We start from the raw sequence: 19,849 nt of genomic DNA on the forward strand, positions 1-19,849 counted from the left end.
GAATCTAAGAAACAGACAGACTTTTTTTCCTTTAAAAAGGGGTTAGAGGAAGATGACAGTATGGCAGGGAAAGGATATACTGCACACAACAGTGCCTAAAAGGCTCCGTGTTCTCTGTGCAGGGCAAGTCAGGAGAAGCAGGAGTTTGAGGGTATACCAGGTAGATGTGGAATAGCTATTTCAGGGCACTCCAAAGGGAGCCGCTTAGGGACAAGATAAAGGGTCCTTGGGACCTTGGCTGCCCTGGTGGCAGGGCAACGTGGCAAAGGTAGACGCTACCAACAGTGTAGGTGGAAAGGAAGGATGCAGCCGTCTCCCGAAGAGCTTTGTCTGAGCGCAAGCTCCCAACCACGTGGGCCCAATGACTTTGCCTTCCCCCCAGCCTTTCTACCTAGCATCCCACTGACCCTTTCTGGGCAGTATCTCCAAGGTATATGAGGCTCAGCATGTCCAAAACCGAGAACATGAGGATCCTTATCTCAGCAGTCTTCCTTTCTCTGTACCTCTCTCACCATTCTTCTAGTCACATTAGCCCCAAAGCCAAGAGACACTCCTAACAACTTCTTTCCCATTGCCTCTCTCAGTTTTCTCGATTTTCATCTTTCTCCAGGATCCTCATTCATCCTCCCAGTCCAAGTTCCCCACCACCTCCTACCTGGACTGCCACAGTACCCTCCCAAGTGGAAAGGAGGGAGACTAGGATACGTGTATACCATACTGCTTTTTCTTCTGGAACACACAGAAGCCTGCATCCCTGCACTGAGCCTTTCCTGCAGTTCAGCTGGGCTATGACAGTTCTGCACAGCGAAGGAGCCCGTGATGTCAGCCATTCCCAGCCCTGGCTTTTTAAAAGTGACCTTTCTTCTTTTTCTTTTTTTGAGTTGGAGTCTCATTCCATCGCCCAGACTAGAGTGCAGTGGCCACCACAGCCTCAACCTGCTGGGCTCCAGCAATCCTTCTGCCTCAGCCTTCCAAGTAGCTGGAACTACAGGTGCACGCTACCGCACCTGGCTAATTTTTGATTTATTGTAGAGACGAGGTCTTGCCAAGTTGCCCAGGTGAGTCTCGAACCTGCGGACTCAGGCAATCCACTCACCTAGGCTTCCCAAAGTGCTTGGATTATAGAATGAGCCACCAGGCCTGGCCCCAAGAGTGACCTTACAATATCTTAAATATGTGCAGTTTTTTAATGTGAATCACGCCTCAATAAAATGGTCCTTAAAGTATAAAAAAATTAAATTAACCTAAAAAACAAAAGTGATTTTAAGTTCTGTCTTCTGCCAAGTAACCTTGGGGCCATGCTTCAGGATGGAAGAGGACACCTCACCATGCTGGAGCTCACATGCCAGAGGCAAATCTTCAGTGTGTCGAGCCACTGAGAGCTGGGATGTAATGTGTTATTGTGGTTGTTCTAATACAATGACACTGCCCACACACCCCGCCAATCTACTCCACCCTCCAAGTCATCCCTTCATCACAGCCAGAGATCTAAAACATGAGTCTAGTCACCACACTTACCTCATCAGCAAGGGTACCTGCATAATGAACATTTGTATGCCTAACCCTGAAATGTACCCCACATCTTTAAAAGAAAAAAATTAAAAGAAAAAAAAGCCACTGAAATGGTTTTCCACTGATCTGAGGATAAATGGCAACACTCTAATATGCATGCTCGTCCCCCCACCACACACGCCTCCAGCCCCACCGTATAGCACACGCCCTGCCACCTCACTACCTGGCCTCAGTCATGTGCTGGCCACGCTCCCTTGCCCTTCAGGGCCCTGATCCTCGTGCCCACTCTGCCTGGGGGGCACTTCCCCACTATTCCTGGGCTAATTCACTCTTCAGGTCTCAGGTCCATTCTCACCTTGCAGAAATATCTTCTGGGTCAAAACTACTATCCCATGTTCCCACGAGATCATGTACCTCTACCCCACAGCACTCCTAGTTTCAATGCTCTACCTTTAACATTGTTTAATTAACTCTGTCTTCCTAAATAGGCTATAAGTTCCTAAAGGACTATAAGTTCCTTAAGATAAACTGTGTCTGTTTTCCCATTATTGTGTTCCCCTGAAAAAAAATCAAAGATGAGTCAGATGATTCATAAGTTTGGCAGTGGAAAAGATAAAACTAGCATATATAGAACTTTAATACCGGCCAGGCTCGGTGGCTCAGCCTATAATCCCAGCACTCTGGGAGGCTGCGGCGAGTGGATTGCCTAAGTCCAAGGGTTTGAAACCAGCCTGGGCAACTTGGTGAGATCTCGTCTCTATAAACAATAAAAAATTAGCCGGGTGTGGTGGCACACACCTGTAGTTCCGGCTACTTGGAAGGCTGAGATGGAAGAATTGCTGAGCCCAGCAGGTCGAGGCTGGGGTGGCTGTGAGCATGCCATGGCACTCTAGCCCAGGCAACACAGTGAGACACCAACTCAAAAAAAAAAAAAAGAAGAATTTTAAAAACTTAAAAAAAAAAAAAAAAGACCTTTAATACCAAGCAAACACTCCCTGTCCAGAGGAAGGGACTCTAAAGAGGGTACTGCTTAGACTGGAGGTGCAGGGACACCGAAGGGCAAGTGGTCAGGGAGGGCATCAAGAGGCAGCAGGGAAGCTGACATGAAGCACTCCAAAACAGGGGATGAAAGGATGGAGAGACAGCCCTGACAAAGAGAGCCCAGCATGTACAACATGAGAGGAGGAAAAGGAGAAGGAAAACAGGAGACTTGGACCGGGTTTAGATGGCTCAGGAGTCTGGAGACATTGGCTATTTTTAAAAGGAAGAGAACAGGGCACAGAGTCTGGTCTAGATTTAAAATAAATAAATAAATAACACAAAAAAGATGAAACAGAGTGTGCATCTGGAAAATACATGAAGCCAGGCATAAGAGAACAAGAACAGGAAGAGAACTATGGCAGAGAGCCCAGGTAAGAGGCGAATTCACAAGCCAGGCAATAGGTGATCAGGCTTCACCAAGCAGTGGCAGCAGTGCTGAGGAGGAGGGGATGAGTGCTAACACTGCAGAGGAAAAATCAATTGCACTTGACAATCACTGGACTAGGAAGGGAAGGTGGGAAGAAAGGAGCTGGTTTGGTGACCAACATATTGATAAGTGATTGCTCCCCTAATCTTTCCGTTGTGGTGGCTTTAGAACCTTGATATTAGAATAGCATGGTTCTTCAGGAATAGTAAAATGTAAGACTAAATTCTGCCTGTGAAAATAAACAAGGTAAAATGTCTGTCAGTCAATGGATATACTTAAATGTGTTATACCTTGGTTACTTAGTACATACTTGAAACAGCACTGACATGGAAGAAATGGCAATTAAACAACTGGTCCCCAGATTCTTGGTAATGATCTTTACTAACACCATCATGGCAGACCGAGAAAGCAGGAATGGGAGGAACTCTGCCCATGGTTCCTCCCATCCTTCCACTCCGCTCTCCTGGTGCCAGCATGTCTGCACTCCACAAGCTGGCAGCTCTGGTGGCCTCAGACTCTAGTGGACGAGCTGGAAATCTGGGACCAAGATTAGTGGATGGAGAGAAGATAAAACAATCCTTAAGTAGCTGCAGTCTATTAACATCTTGGAGAGCAAGAAGAGCTATCTTAAAGTGCCAAAATCATGAGAGCAACAGTCCTTCCACACTCCTCTGCTAAGTGTCACCTTGGGCAAGTCATTCAACCGTAATTAGGTGAGTGCACTAAATTCGGTTATCATCAGACTTCCATGTGCACAGCTCATCACCTGCAGGTTTCAGATTCTGACTTAGAATACCTAGGGTGGAATCTAGAGTTCTAAAATTTCATGACATATAATGTAATCTTACTAGCTCATTGCTACATTTACCTCTTTGCCTATAGTATAATTTTTATAACGAAGCAGTAGTGATAAGAGTACTTTATTTTACAGACACGAGCAGGCCCAAAGTCAAAGCATTTTTTGTGTGTACCATGGATTGCTGACAAAGCCTAGGGGCCTTTTCTCAAAATAGGTTTTGAAATAAAATTAAAAATATAGGTTAACAAAGAAGTCAATTATATTAAAATATAAGTTATCCAGATAATGGTTAAGAATATTTGTATATTAATTTTGGTGAATTTGTTATCATAAAGCAACATCATGGTGAATCTTAAAACAAAACAAAAACAGTTGTGACGCCAACATGCAGAATCATGTGTTCCTTATCTTCACACTGTGCATCTTTTCACCTAATAGGAAAGATCCTCTCCCACCAGTCCCTTTTTTTGGTATTTCTCTAAAATGTTACATTACTAAGACATTAACTGCTTAGCTGCCAAGAAATTTAAGGTTTATTTTTAAAATCAAATTCAGTTTTTACTTTAAATTTATTTTTTGAGAGTTACTGATACTCCAATGCACAATTCTAACAATAAAGACCATTAAAGGATACTCTGAACACACAGCATCAACATCTGCAGTACAACTGGGAAGGAAATCTTGAGAACAAAAATAGACTGCTGCCATAACAAGTGCTCTGTGATTACCTTAAAAAGACGTGTTGCCCACAAGCTCAGGCTCTCTGCATTCTGCCCAGTGACCACTGGGAGAAACAGGGGCTCCTGGAGCTCCACCCCCACGTCAAAGCAATGGCTGCTGAAGAAACACTGCACTGCGTCTTCTCACATGACTCCAGCTCTTAACTTGTTCATGGAGCATAATGGATCTCAGGCCTGAGTCGCCTCTAGCAGAGCTTTCATAAAAGGCTGACTTGGAAATAAAATTGAATCACCTGAGGCCCCCTGTCTTTCTATCAAGACTCACTCAGGGTGAGCCATCTTTAGAAATGCTACCACCCACACACACAGGGAGAATAGAGAATACTGGGTATTTTAAGTTGTAAATAACAGAACACAACTCAAAACAATTCTTTCAATTCTAGCATAAGGGTAGTAATATTTGAAACTTGAGCATCAAGGATTTCTAATTTGATTTTCATAAAAAACTGAACCAGTCCAAAAACTAAATGCAGTGATGACTTTATCCATCCTAAACCAAAATATTAGAAACAGTGGTCTATTTCTGCATGACTCAGAGTTGGACACCTGACCTTGGCCCCATAATTAATGCCAACTACACTTTACCCAATTCTTACCAGAGAAAACAGAATGAAAGTGATTTTGACACTCAGAAAATAAGTAACTTTAAAAAAATTACTTTGCTAAGCTGAAGTCTGAAATGTAAGAAAGCAGGATGTTGCACTGCAGCAAATACAATCACAGTTTCTCAAACAACAGGTAGAACACAGGCATGAGCATCTTTCCCAGCCCTCCTACTTCTATCAACTTCTCCAAGGACTTGGGAATTAAAAGTTGGGTTTGCAACTCGCCTTTATTGACACCATGTCTTGCACAAGGGCCAACAGCAATGGAATCACTGACAACAAAATGCCTGGGTTTTTGGCTCCTACAACTAATGCCTCTGAGCAATAATGCTGAGAGAAAAAGAGAGTGGGAAGTTCTTCGGGCTCATTTCTTTTTTGTTTTGTTTGTTTGTTTATTTATTTATTGTAAAGATGTGGGGTACAATTCAGGACCAGGTATACAAGTGGCCATCGTACAGGCAAAGTTTGGGCCTTCCTTTTGGTCCCACTTCGCCTGGTTTGAGATCAGGTACCCTTACTGATGTTCTATGTACCCCTACCCCCCAGAGTGTCCCACCCCTGCCAACTCCTTTCTTATAGTATTAGGGTAAATGTTCAGGGTCCACATATGAGTGATCCAGGCACATTTCTACCCAAAGCATCAAGGGCTCACAGGGTCAGCATTAAGATGGGGGTCCTATACATACATCTAACTCATCTTACTACCAAACGCCACAGAGCATATACAGAGGGGATTACAAGGAAAAGATAACAAGGAGAACAGAAAAAATATGGAAGTCCAAATGAGGAAGGAGTGAAATTTCTCTGAGAAGCACATAGATGCTTGGATTCCCTTCTGACCTCCACCCTGCAGCCCTCTCCTTCCCCCTGGAATTCTGAAGTATATTCTCCGGAGTGGGTAAACAGTGGTTCTTTCTGGCTTGGTCATCACGCTGAAAACATGAATGAATGCTAAGACACTTCCCACCATCACCACCATGAAACCTGGTCATGAATTAGTAAATCCTTAGTCCCACACTGTTCTAGAGAATGTGCTGTCTGATAGAACTTTCTGTGATATTTTCTGTGATGAAATGTTCCTTTTCTGTACTAATATGGTAGCCACTACCGCCCCTGGTTACTGAGCACTTGACGTGTAGCTAATACAACTGAGGAATTAAATTTTAAGTTTATTTTTGCTTTAATTTTTAAATTTTAAACTTAATTTTTAATTTTATTTTAATTCAGCATAAAATAACACATACAATTAACTCTCGTAATACTAAAACAGTATGGGATAAACAAACAAAATGTATGACAGTTTTCTGCCTTAAAAAGCAATGTATTATTTAGCTAGATGACTTGTGTCATCAGAAACCTCAGTTATTATACTATGCAATGACAGAATAATGCCCCCAGGGGGAAGGATTTCAATTCTAGTTTACTATCCTAATTATGGGTAACTATATCTGGTGGTAAGGAAGAATTCTTGGGGGCAAATTCAAATAAATTATTACTTTTTTAAAGTATATATTCTGGCCAGGCATAGTGGCTCAAGCATGTAATCCCAGCAGTTTGGGAGGCCAAGACAAGAGGACTGCTTGAGCCCAGGAGTTTGAGACCAGCCTAAGCAACATAGTGAGACCTCATCTCTACAAAAAAGTTAAAAAAATCAATCAGGCATGGTGGCACATGCCTGTAGTCTCAGCTACTCAGGAGGCTGAGGCATGAGGATCACTTGAGCCCAGGAGTTTGAGGCTGCAATGAGCCCATGATCTTGCCACTGCACTCCACCCTGGGTGACAGAGTGAGATCGCTACTCAAAAAAAAGTATATATTCTGAGTGTTAATATGAGAGTCAAACAACCAAAATTAAAGTGAAGAATGGTCATAAAGCTTCATACAAGAGGATTTGACTTTAAGTAAAGACTAATTTTTACAGATGGTGTAACGAGTTTTTTTTTATTCCTTGGGAAACAAAAACTAGCTATTGGGGAAGAACTAACATAAGGAATTTAAAATACAAGGTCTATATGGTAACAACAAGGCTTCATTTTATATGTAACACATAGGGTTATTTCACATGAATATTACAGTTAACTGGGAATATGTTTTTAAAATATACTGAGAAAGTCAGATATGAATTTTTTAGCTAGCTGTATTCCTCTTCTTATTAACAGAATTTGGAACATTCAACCTTAGAAGAACTTTTTAACCAGAGGAGAAAGCAGACCACAGGTTTGAATCGACTTATTAAAATCCTGTAATTTGAGCAAGTTAGCTAACTTCTCTAAGCCTCAGTTTCATCAACTGTAAAATGTGAATTATGATCCTGCTAACTTAAGAGGATTGATAAGCCAACACATGTGAGGCTTACCATTCAGATAGCAAAGACTCTTGTAATTTTTTTTTTTTTTTTTTTTTTGAGTTGGAGTCTCACTCTGTCGCCCAGACTGGAGTGCAGTGGCTGACCCCGGCCACTGCAGCCTCGACCTGCTGGGCTCCGGCGATCCTTCCACCTCAGCTTTCCAAGTAGCTGGAACTACAGGCATGCGCACCACACCCAGCTAGTTTTTTTATTTATTGTAGAGATGAGGTCTCACCAAGTTGCCCAGGCGGGTCTCGAACCCACGGGCTCAGGCAATTCACTCACCTCAGCCTCCCAAGGCACAGGATTACAGGCCGAGCCACCAAGCCCGGCTATAATAGAAAATCTGGTTAGAGTGTCTTTGACTCTTTCTACTTACTGGTTCTTCCACTAATGCAGCCAATTTTTATAGAACCTTTGGCTAAGGGAATGCTATAGATAAAGACATCCAGACAGCTTAAAATTGATATTTGAAACAGTAATTTCTATTTGTTCTCTGATGATCAGAACTGTTAATTAAAATCAAACCTGACAATGTTATCTCTTCCTTCTTCCCATGACTGTTAAGTGGTTAAACAGCAAAGACATGCAACAGTAAAAAGAGTTAACAGTCCCCTTAACACCATGAGAGTCCACTGCATTACCTGCTACCATTATGGCACAGCCATTTGCAGCCATAAAACGAAACACACAGTGATAAAAATTGGAGCCTATGAGGTGAGCCAGTAGGTTCTGTTCTAAAATCTGTCCCTTTCCAGTATATACAGGCACACCTCAGAGATACTGTGGGTTCCATTTCAGACCACCACAACAAAGCAAGTCACACATATTTTTTGGTTTCCCAGTGCATATAGAAGTTATGCTAGCTGGGCTCGGTGGCTCAGCCTGTAATCCCGCGCTTTGGGAGGCTGAGGTGAGTGAATTGCCTGAGGCTGCAGGTTCGAGACATGCCTGGGCAACTTGGCGAGACCTCATCTCTACAATAAATCAAAAATCAGCTGGGCATGGTACACACGCGCCTGCAGTTCCAGCTACTTTGAAGGCTGAGGCAGAAGGATCGCCGGAGCCCAGCAGGTCGAGGCTGCAGTAGCCGGGAGCAGCAACTGCACTCCACTGCACTAGGTGACAGAGTGAGACTCCAACTCAAAAAAAAAAAAAAAAAGTCATGCTTACACGACGCTGTAGTCTGTTAAGGGTGCGAAAGCATCACATTAAGAAATGTACAGCCGGGCTCGGTGGCTCAGCCTGTAATCCCGCGCCTTGGGAGGCTGAGGTGAGTGAACTGCCTGAGCCCGTGGGTTTGAGATCCGCCTAGACAACTTGGCAAGACCTCATCTCTACAATAAAAATAAAAAATCAGCAGGGTGTGGTAGCACGTGCCTGTAGTTCCTGCTATTTGGAAGGCTGAGGCGGAAGGATTGCTGGAGCCCAGCAGGTCGAGGCTGCGGTGGCCAGGAGCGGCCGCTGCACTCCAGTCTGGGTGACAGAGTGAGACTCCAACTCAAAAAAAAAAAGAAATGTACATACTTTAATTTAAAAGTATTTTATTGCTAAAAAGTGTTGACACAGAGACATGAAGTGAGCACATGCTGTTGGAAAAATGGTGCAAATAGACTTGCTCAGTGCAGGGTTGCCACAACCTTCAATTTGTTAAAGACGTTCAATAAAGCCAAGTGCAGTAAAACAAGGTGTGCCCACATCAGTCAAGCAAGCACACAGAAAATTCTCAGTCTCTTGACAAGTTCAGAGTGTGCAGAGTTGCTGCATGCAGTCTTCAAGATTATGCCTTGTTTAAGGGTACCTGGCCAAAGGAACAAAACCGAATTCAAGTTCATATTTCAATAGCCAAGCTATAAGAGGGGGGAATCCAAACAAACCGGAATTATCTTTTGGAGGATGGGCTCCTTGTAGTACAGGCTTCCCCCACTAGGTAAGTATTCTAGGAACCCAATGGCATCAGCATACCAGCTAGTGTTGTTGTGAGTAGCTGTGTTCCGCTTTAGTGATTTTTTGTGTGTGGCAAACAGGTGACTGCTTCTTCTACCTTGACAACACACCCGCCCACACAGTGCTGAGTGTTCAGCAGTTTTTGACCAAAACCAGCATGACCCCTCCCTGTGCCCACCCTCCCGATTCACTTGATCTCACCCCAAGTGACTTTTTTTGTTTCCCCAAATGAAAAAATTTCTTAAAGGGAAATGTTTTGCCAATGAGGAAGAGGTGAAACAAAAAAAACAGCAGAAGCACTAAAAGGCATCAAAATGAACGAGTTTAAAACTGTTTTGAGCAGTGGAAAAAAGCATCTCGATAAGTATATTGCATCAGATGAACAACACTATGAAGGTGACTGAAGTTTAAATGTGTAAGAATAAATGCACCATTTTTTATAGATAATTCTGGGATTTGGGGATCCCCCCTCGTCCAACTGCAGAGTGGCAACTATTTGGAGGAGTGCCATCTGCTAGTCTCCTGAGACTGCATCGCCCAGCAGGAACCTGTTCTCCATTCTGCACAGTCACCAATAAGCTATCAGTGATCCGGAAAATGTTCCAAGTTAACTCTGCCTTAATACACTGGTTCATTCCCTAAAACACAAGGTGAATAGTGTTAAGTTTACAACCAATTTCCAACTATTGAAATCCTCATTCACCTTAAAACCAAGTGCAGATAAGTCCTTAAGAATGACAGCCTGCCAGGCTTGGTGGCTCAGCCTGTAATCCCAGCACTTTGGGAGGCCAAGGCAAGTGGATTGTCTGAGTCCGCGGGTTCGAGACCAGTCTGGGCAACTCGGCGAGCCCTCTTCTCTACAAAAAATCAAAAATTAGCCAGGCGTGGTAGCATGCACCTGTAGTTCCAGCTACCTGGAAGGCTGAGGCGGAAGGATTACCAGCAGGTTGATGAAGGGGTGGGTGTGAGAGTGCCACTGCACTTCAGTCTAGGCAACAGAGACTCCAACTCCCCAAAAAAGAGAGAGAATGACAGTCTATGCAGACCAAAGAGACATATACCGTTTAGAGAGTGCCACCAAGACACTTTCATGATTAACTCTTACTTAATGGGAAAAAAAATTCATTCCATAACCTAAACCCTATGAACCAACTCCTCATCCTCACTGAAAGGAAAAAAGAAAACTTCACCTCAACAGCCAAAGTAGATTGGAAACAGTAAAGCCCAGTTGCTAAAAATAATCCACCTCACCCCAATTGTATGCAATCTTATTTTAGAGACAATCCTAACAAGGTTTGTTAACAGGCTTCCAACCCCAACTGAGAGGTAGAAGCCAGAAAGGAAGGGCAGGAACAGTAAGAGGTTTTATAAGTCCGCTAGAGAAAAGAACACTCCTCACTTCTCCCCTGCCTAACCACCTCCCCCCAAAAGTGGGAGGGGTAGAAGCAACTCGGGATGATAGGCAAACATTCCTATGCCATTACTGCTTTCTTTCAATGATTTCTAATTTCCCTAAGGATAAAACCCAGGCCCCTCTGCATCCCGTGTCCAGCCCTTCATGGCCTGCATCTCCAGCCTCCTTTCCCACTTCTCCCTGGTACATACTCAGTAACTCCAGGCATGTACATGTTTTGTGATTCCCTGAATATGAGGTCTGACAATTAAGTTCATGAATTTGACCTAGAAAAAGTACTACATCCCTCATTGCTGAATATCATCACTACAGTCACCTTTGAAGTACTCCCCTTGGGAGGCTATGCACTGACGACAGCCCCTAGTCCACCATCAAAGCAGTTTTGGAACTCTTTTCTCTGGAATGGCCATTGGAGCTGTTGTTGTATTACCCTTGACATTCTGAATATCATCAAAATGCCTTCAATATTCTCTTTATCTTCATGTAAGGAAAGAGTCATTGGGGGCCAGATCAGACAAGTAGGGAGGGTGTTCCAATAGTTATTTGCTTACTGGCCAAAAACTCCCTCACAGACAGTGCTGTGTGAGCTGGTGCATTGTCATGATGCAAGAGCTCCTTCAGGACATTTTGCACACACCTTTCTTATGCCAAGATTTTCCATTAAGATTTTCCTAATTGTTTCTCTACCAATGTTTATTTGGTCAGCTATGCTTTTCACAGTCAGCCAACGATTTTGACATACAACTCAATGAATTTTTGCAATGTTTTCATCAGTTCTGCTCGTTACTGGCTGTCCTGACCTCTCTTCATCAATGACACTTTCTCTCCCCCCAGAAAAATGTTTAATCCATTTGTACACTGCTGTTTTCTGCATGGTATTATCCCCATAAACTTGGAATCACATGTCCCTGATTTCACTTTCACTCTTGCCAAATTTAACAAGAAATTTAATATTTGTTCACTGCCTAATTCAAGCTCTGACAATTCTCATGACAGGACACAAAAACATGCAACAATAGTTAACACCACTCAGTAAAATACCACCATATGTTGACACAAACACATCTGTGAGACACTGATATACCAAGGTTATGAGATCTTATTAAGTTGCTTGCACAGTGTTGCCAACATAAGTGCACAGTGGCAAGTTCACGAATGTAACTCTCAGACCTCCTGCACCATGTTCTCTTGTGATGCTTTACCTTCCTTCTCTTTACTTGGTTACGCAAGTCCTTCAGGTTCAGTTCCAACATCACCTCCTCTGGGAAGGCAGCTCTCACTGTGCCCCCAATCACACCTCTAACCTAAGTTACAGGATCCTTGCATATATTAACACAGAACATAACTAGTATTATCTAGTACTATGACTGTCTGTTGATTAACCCCCTTCAGTAGACTGTGCTCCTTAAGAGCAAGAATAAGCCAGGCTCAGTGGCTCAGCCTGTAATCCCACGCCTTGGGAGGCTGAGGTGAGTGGATTGCCTGAGCCTGTGGGTTTGAGACCCGCCTGGGCAACTTGGCCAGACCTCATCTCTATAATGAATCAAAAAAATTAGCCAGGCGTGGTAGCGCGCACCTGTAGTTCCAGCTACTTGGAAGGTTGAGGCGGAAAGATCACTGGAGCCCAGCAGGTCAAGGCTGCGGTGGCGGGGAGCGGCCACTGCACTCCAGTAGTGAGACTCCAACTCAAAAAAAAAAGAGCAAGAATAACTCTTAGTATCTTTATCAATCCCCTCTGCCCAACACACACACACACACACACACACACACACACTTCTCCATCTACCCAGAACTGCAAAGCTGCTAACAACATTCACTTCATCAACAAAAGTTACTTAGTTTATACAAGGTAGAGAAAATTACTGTTTCAAGAACTTAGCAACATGAGAAAAAGAAAAAAAAAAACTCCTTACAATATTCCGCCTCGAACTTCACTAAGACAAAAAAAAATTCAAATATATCCTCCAGTGAGGGATGGAATAAAATCAAGGATAAAAAGGAACAAACTGCCAATACACAAAGGCCTCGTGCTAAGTGAAAAGCAGCCAGACTCAAAGCATATGACTTGTATGATTCCATTTTTATGGCATTATTGCAAGGAGAAAACTATAGGGACAGAAACAGTCCAGTGGCTGCTGGGGACGGGAGGAGAGATTAACAGGGAGAATTTCTGTAGTGAAGAAACTATTCTATATATGTGTGTGTATGTATACATACATATATATACGTGTGTGTGTGTATATATATATATATATATTTTTTTTTTTTTTTTTTGTTTATTTATTTATTTATTTTTTCAGTTGGAGTCTCACTCTGTCCTCCAGGCTGGAGTGCAGTGGCACACTCATGGCCACTGCAGCTTCAACCTGCTGGGCTCAGATGATCCTTCTGCCTTGGCCTTCCAGGTAACTGGAACTACAGGAGTGCACCATCACACCTGGCTAATTTTTTGATTTATTGTAGAGATGAGATCTCAACATGGTGCCTAGGCTGGTCTTGAATCCCTGGGCTCAGACAATCCTCTTACCTCTGCCTTCCAAAGTGCTGGGATTACAGGCATGTGCCACCACGCCCAGGTGCCTATTCTATATTTTGATTGTGGTGGTTCACATACGCCCAAGCTTGCAGAACTTACACTAAGAAGGGTAAAATTCATTTTATGTAAATTAGGCTGAATGGGAAAAAAAAATCTTCATCTAATCCTTATTTCAAGATCAGGAATATTATAGAATAATAAAAATATTCTACTCCTCTTCGAAAAAGAGTATGCTAACCAAACAATAAGCTGCATGTGAAAGTTTTCTCCTTGGTTTACAATCTGTCTTAATTCTCTCTGGATGGTTAGCTAGCATGTCAGTGAACATGAAACAGATTTGATATTGCTAGTTAACTAGTCTATTGTTTCCTGGCAATGCCCTGTTTTCTAAGCCCCACCCCTCCCTCCTTCCATGTGAGTTCCAAATCTATTCTCTCTCATCTACTCCCAAGAGCTCATACCACTCCCAAAATGAGAGCTCTTTAGCAACTTCCAATTACCTTCAAAATCAAGTCTATATTCATTAACAGAGCATGAAAATCCCTTTATTGTCTGAACCAACGTACTCTTCTAGATTCATCTTCCACCATAGGCAACCCTATTTATTACCCATTAATAACTTTCAGAAAGCAATTTGGTCATTTATATCAACAGCCTTAAATAATCTACAACCTCTGACTCTTTAACCCAGTAATCCCACTTTTAGGAATTTATTCTGGGGAAATAATCTACAGAATACTAAAAACCAGACAGTTCAAATAAATAAAAATGGGAAAATTGCAAAGTAAATTACAGTGTATGCACAGGAGTTTCTGATGCAGCTGTTAAAATCATGTTTATGCAGTTTTTAGTGACATGGAGGAAATATTTATGACTTTAAGTGAATAAAGGTGAATATAAAGCAATATATACTGTATAATCTCAAATGATGTAAAACAGCATAAAGAAAAAAGATTCTACAATTTTATCTCTTATAGTGGGAATATAACTAATTTTTATTTATTTCCTCTCTAATATTCTGTACTTTGTAGGTTTCTCTGATGAGCTTTTTTTTTTTGAGTGAACTCTCACTCTGTCACCCAGGCTGGAGTGCAGTGGCATGATAACAGCCACCACAGCCTCAACCTGCTGGACTCAAGTGATCCTTCCACCTCGGCCTTCCAAGTAGCTGGGACTACAGTTGTGCACCACCACACTCAGCTAAGTTTTTGATTTATTGTAGAGATGAGATATAACCAAGTTGCCAGGCTGGTCTTGAATGCTCAGAGAATCCTCTCACCTATGCCTCTCAAAGTGCTGGAATTATAGGCACGAGCCACCACGCCCGGCAGTATATTTTTTAAATTAGAAATACATATACACAGCTTTCTGATTCAGTGATTTCATACCTAGGACTCTCTTTTGAAGAAATAATGCAAATACAGGCCAAGATTTATGCACAAGATGACAGGGCACTTCTTACAATAATAAATTTAAGACAGGGATTTAATATCATCACTACACGTGCATGATTCCACCAAGTAGTATATAGATATAAGTAGTTTGTACAGACTTTTTTTTTTTTTTTGAGAAAGCAGGATTTATTGAGAGGATAGAAAAGCTCCCAGGGCAGGAGGAGACCCCAGGGGGTTGCCCTCACAGACATCTTTTATATGCCCATTTAAAGGGTTTTAGTATAGTCACAAGATTGTGCATCCATCACACCAACCTAATTTGAGTACGTTTTGACCACCACAAAAAGAAACCCAGCACCCATCAGCAGTTACTCCTCTTCCCACCTCCAGCCTCCTCCTGCCTAATTTACTTTCTATCTCTGTGGATCTGCTTACTATGGACGTTTTATATCAATGCAATCATATAACATGCAGTCTTTTGTGACTGACTTCTTGCACTTAGTATGTTTTCAAGGTCCACCCATACTGTAGCATGTGTCAGTATTTTCTTTTTATTGCCAAATAGTATTCCACTGTATCAAGATACTACATGTCATCTATCCATTCATCAATGGATAGACACTGAGTTGTTTTCACTTTCTGGCTATTATGAGTAATGCTGCTATGTACATCTGCGTACACACTTTTGTGTACACACAAGTTTTCAATTTGCGTGGGAGGTAAGCAGGAACGAAGCTGCTGAGTCATACAGTAGATCCCAAGTCCTACTTTCTGAGGAACTGTCAAATTGTTTTCCAGAACAGCTGTGCCATTTTACATTACCACCATAACATATAAGAGTCCAATTTCAGTCTCACCAGCACTTGTTACAATCATCTTTTTATTACAGCCAGCCCACTAGGTAGGAAGCAGCATATCACTGTGGTTTTAGTTTGCATTTTCCTAATGCCTCATTGATTTATAAGCATTTTCACTGGTTTATTGGCCATTTGTAAATCTTTAGAGAAATGTCTATTCATATCCTCAGTTCCAAGACCTGGGCTCTTCACTGCTGAGTTGTACAAGTCCTTTACAGTCTACAAACGTGTTTCCTGTCAGATACATGATTTGTAAATATTTTCTTCCATTTGACAGACTTTTTGTTTCCTCAATGGCATTCTTTGATGCACAAAAGTTTTATTTTATTTTATTTATTTATTTATTTATTTTTGAGTTGGAGTCTCACTCTGTCGCCCAGACTGGAGTGCAGTGGCACGCTCCCGGCCACCGCAGACTCGACCTGCTGGGCTCCAGTGATCCTTCCGCCTCAGCCTTCCAAGTAGCTGGAACTACAGGTGCGCGCTACCACACCCGGCTAGTTTTTTCTGACTTATTGTAGAGATGAGGTCTCGCCAAGTTGCCCAGGTGGGTCTCAAACCCGCGGGCTCAGGCAATCCACTCACCTCAGCCTCCCAAAGGCGCGGGATTACAGGCTGAGCCACCGAGGCTGGTTGCGCAAAAGTTTTAAATTCTAATGAAGTGCAATTCTATCTTTTCCTTTTGTCACTTGTGCTTTTGGCATCACTGCCTAGAAATGCCAGGGAAAGTAGCATCATAAATTGCCTACCACAAGCTTACAAAGATCTATGCCTGCTTCCTTCTAGGAGTTTACACTCTCACACTGAGACCTACGATCCGCTGTGAGTTCCATTCTGCAGGCAGCATGAGGCGGGGATCCCGTTCCTCCAGTCATCCTACTGAGTTATCCTGGCATTCTTGTTACGCTCTTGTCACAGTGGGACATGAGAAAGTTGTTCTTTATGGAGAAACTCAGCTGTGTGAGAAAATCCCATAACGGCAATCTCCAGTTAACCACTGTCTTGCTCCCTTATTTCTATTATAGCAGGTATTAAAGTCTGTAATCATCTTACTTCTTTCTTAACTGTCTCCCTCATTAGAATGTATACACCATAGGGACAGAGACTCTGTCCTGCATGTTGTTCAATCTCCAGAGCCAATAACAGCACCTGGTTCCTAGAAGGCACCTGGTAAGTATTTGTTGAAAGAATGAGAACATATGTAAAATGGTTTAGGGGAAAATGTCCCAAATGTTAATGTCTGAGCCGGGACACATATTACATGCAATGAACATACATTACTATTACAATCAGCTATGAAATTAAGGCATTTAAAAGATGTCTAATACTTCAGGATCAATTTTTTTATTCCTCGAAGTTCTAAGAAGCTCAATTTTGCCAAACTACTTTATTTTAGCTTCTTTTACAAGTCACCAGGCACAAGAGTCTAGCGGCTCAGGTCTAAATCTTAGGAGCCAGAGTCATCCTTGATCATCTTCCTTTTCCTTATGCTACATATCCAAATAACCAGTAAGTCCTGCCAGATCTAACCCCAAAACAGAAATCCACTCTAACCACCTCTCACTATCTCCACTATCAACACATCTTAATCCAAACTACCACCATCTGTTGTCTGAATCACAGCAACAGTTTCTCCATAGGTCTTTGTCCCCATTTGTACATCAGCCACAGGGATAAGGCATGTCTCTCTCTACTACTTAACACCTCCTCACAACCACACACACAATGAATTCCTGGTGCAACTAGAATAAAATCCCTCACTAGAATTCCTCACTTTTGGCCTGATGGCCCTTCCTGGTCTAGTTCTTGCCCACAATCCATTTCCTACATATTTTCCCCTGGTCACTGAGTTTTAGCCACACAAGCCTTTTTGTTCCTGGCAAATGTTAAGCTCATTCTCCCCTCAAGGCCTTTTTACTCAGAGGTCCTTCTGCCCTAAATGTTCTTCACACAGCTAGTTCTTTCTCGCCAGGCACGTCCCACCTCAAAAGAGGCCTGCCCTAACCCTAGCTAGACACCAACTCTTCTAGCACTCTCTATTGACTACCTTCTTTTCCTCATATCATTCACCACCATCTGACTTGATCCCTCTTTTTTATCTCTTCGAAAAATTAGAATGTTAACTACCATGAGAATGTTGTTTTTCATACTGTAACCTTAGCGCGTGGACTAGTGAGCCACCACAGCCAGCAGCAAATTTTAAAAATTAGAAATACATATACACACCTTTTTGATTCAGTGGTTTCATAGCTAGGATTTTCTTTTGAAGAAATAATGAGAATGCAAGCCAAGATTTATGCACAAGATGACAGAGCATTTCTTACAATAATAAATTTGACACAGGGATGATTTAATATCATCACTACACATGTATGATTCCATCAAGTGGTTTACAGATATAAGCAGTTTTTATAGACATATTTTATATACCATAAAACTAGCCGGGCTCAGTGGCTCAGCCTGTAATCCCGCGCCTTTGGGAGGCTGAGGTGAGTAGCTTGCCTGAGCCCGTGGGTTTGAGACCAGCCTGGGCAGGCAAGACCTCATCTCTACAATAAATCAAAATAAAAAAATTAGCCGGGTGTGGTAGCGCGCCTGTAATTCTGGCTACTCGGAAGGCTGAGGCGGAAGGATCGCCGGAGCCCAGCATGTCGAGGCTGCGGTGGCCGGGAGTGGGCACTGCACTCCAGTCTGGGCGACAGAGTGAGACTCCAACTCAAAAAAAAAAAAAAAAAAAGAAAAATATATACCATAAAACTTGCTCATTTAAGGTGTAAGTTCAGTGGGTTTTAGTATAGTCACAAAGTATATAACAAACTCTCAAATATATGTTAATAAATGATTGCTACTCTAAACACTGAGGACAGTGCAGAACTATGTTTGACTCTCCATTGATTCTTCAGGAAAAATATAACTAAGAGTGGAAGACATTTTGCATCAAGAATCAAGTCACCTGAAAAAGCAAATTAAAAAGTTGATTATATAGAATGATTCTGAGTAAAATCACATTAGTTTAAATAAATAATAAAATTACTGAAACATGTTCTGATATGCTCCTCCCACCCTTTTCCCATTTTCTCTGCATTAACTGAAGCATGCACTTGTGTAATCAGAATGCAAAGATGAACACAGGATACAAAGATTAATAAGAACTTTGAACTATTCTAAAGACATATCCAGTTAGGTAGAGATTCCATCCATGCCCAAGTGGGAAGAATATATGCTTAAAACTATACCAGCAGCAAGATCTGCATGCTCTGACAGCCCAGGCAATGAGTGATTCTGTATGTCAGGGAGGTCATCCCAGAGCTGGTCCTTGAAGGAATAGCTACCTTTTGATCAGATAGGTAGAAATTCCCTTCCAAGGAGTTAAGTAAGTGATTTTTGATTTTTTCCACTTGAATAGCAAGTAATGATAAAAAAGACCACTAAATCAATTAGATCTGAGGTTGCTACTATGTAAAGATTATTTTAGCCAACACTGATAAGCACTTTACTATGTGCCAGGCACTGCTCTGAATGAGTTACACCCATCACCTATACTGTTGTAATGGTGGGTACCACTGTCATCCCCACTTGGAAGAATGATGAAATTGAGGCACAAAACAGTCAGTCACTCTGTCACTCCTACGCTCAGACAGTAAGATTCAAAAACCCCTGTGGCCAGATGCTGAGCCCAGGCTTTAACTGCTCACCAGTGTAGTTATTAGCAATGAATGATAATAACATCTACCTTACTGGGATGACACAAGGATGGATGAGACAGTACAATGCCTGGGACACAGAAGATATTTGTAAGTCATCTAAGACAGTGTTCCTTCTTGCTCTTTCACTTGCTAGGCCTTCAAGTTACTTTCTATGGTTCAGGATGCGTCAAAGAACATCAAACTAGGAAAGGAAGAAAACTGGCATTGACTGATAGGTTTTTGTATGCCAGAATCATTTTAAAGACATTACTCAACAATACTTGCCTTATCTATCTTGAAGGATTTTCACTTATAAGACTCAAATTAAATTGTATTGCAGTATATAAAGAAGGGGTACCATCCAATAGTTCAGTACTTAAAACTCAATTTCTACAGCATAAAAAAAGGTATGTGGGAATAGGAAGTAGAAAAATTAAAGTAATCCATCTCCATGGGAACCTGTCCTTTGTCATAATTAAGAATGCCCTCTCAGCCGGGCTTGGTGGCTCAGCCTGTAATCCCACGCCTTTGGGAGGCTGAGGTG

The 19,849-nt window shown here is 42.1% G+C and overlaps 1 protein-coding gene across 1 annotated transcript in view; it reads right to left on the reverse strand.

The window, feature by feature from the left end:
- DSTN (destrin, actin depolymerizing factor) overlaps positions 1 to 19,849 on the reverse strand; it is a 40,520-nt gene that overhangs the window by 11,551 nt on the left and 9,120 nt on the right. The gene's annotated exons all lie outside the window — the stretch shown is intronic.

This window comes from Carlito syrichta, unplaced genomic scaffold (genome assembly GCF_000164805.1).
Source record: "Carlito syrichta isolate Samal-C Ts95f unplaced genomic scaffold, Tarsius_syrichta-2.0.1 Scaffold135662, whole genome shotgun sequence".
NCBI classification, from domain to species: domain Eukaryota; kingdom Metazoa; phylum Chordata; class Mammalia; order Primates; family Tarsiidae; genus Carlito; species Carlito syrichta.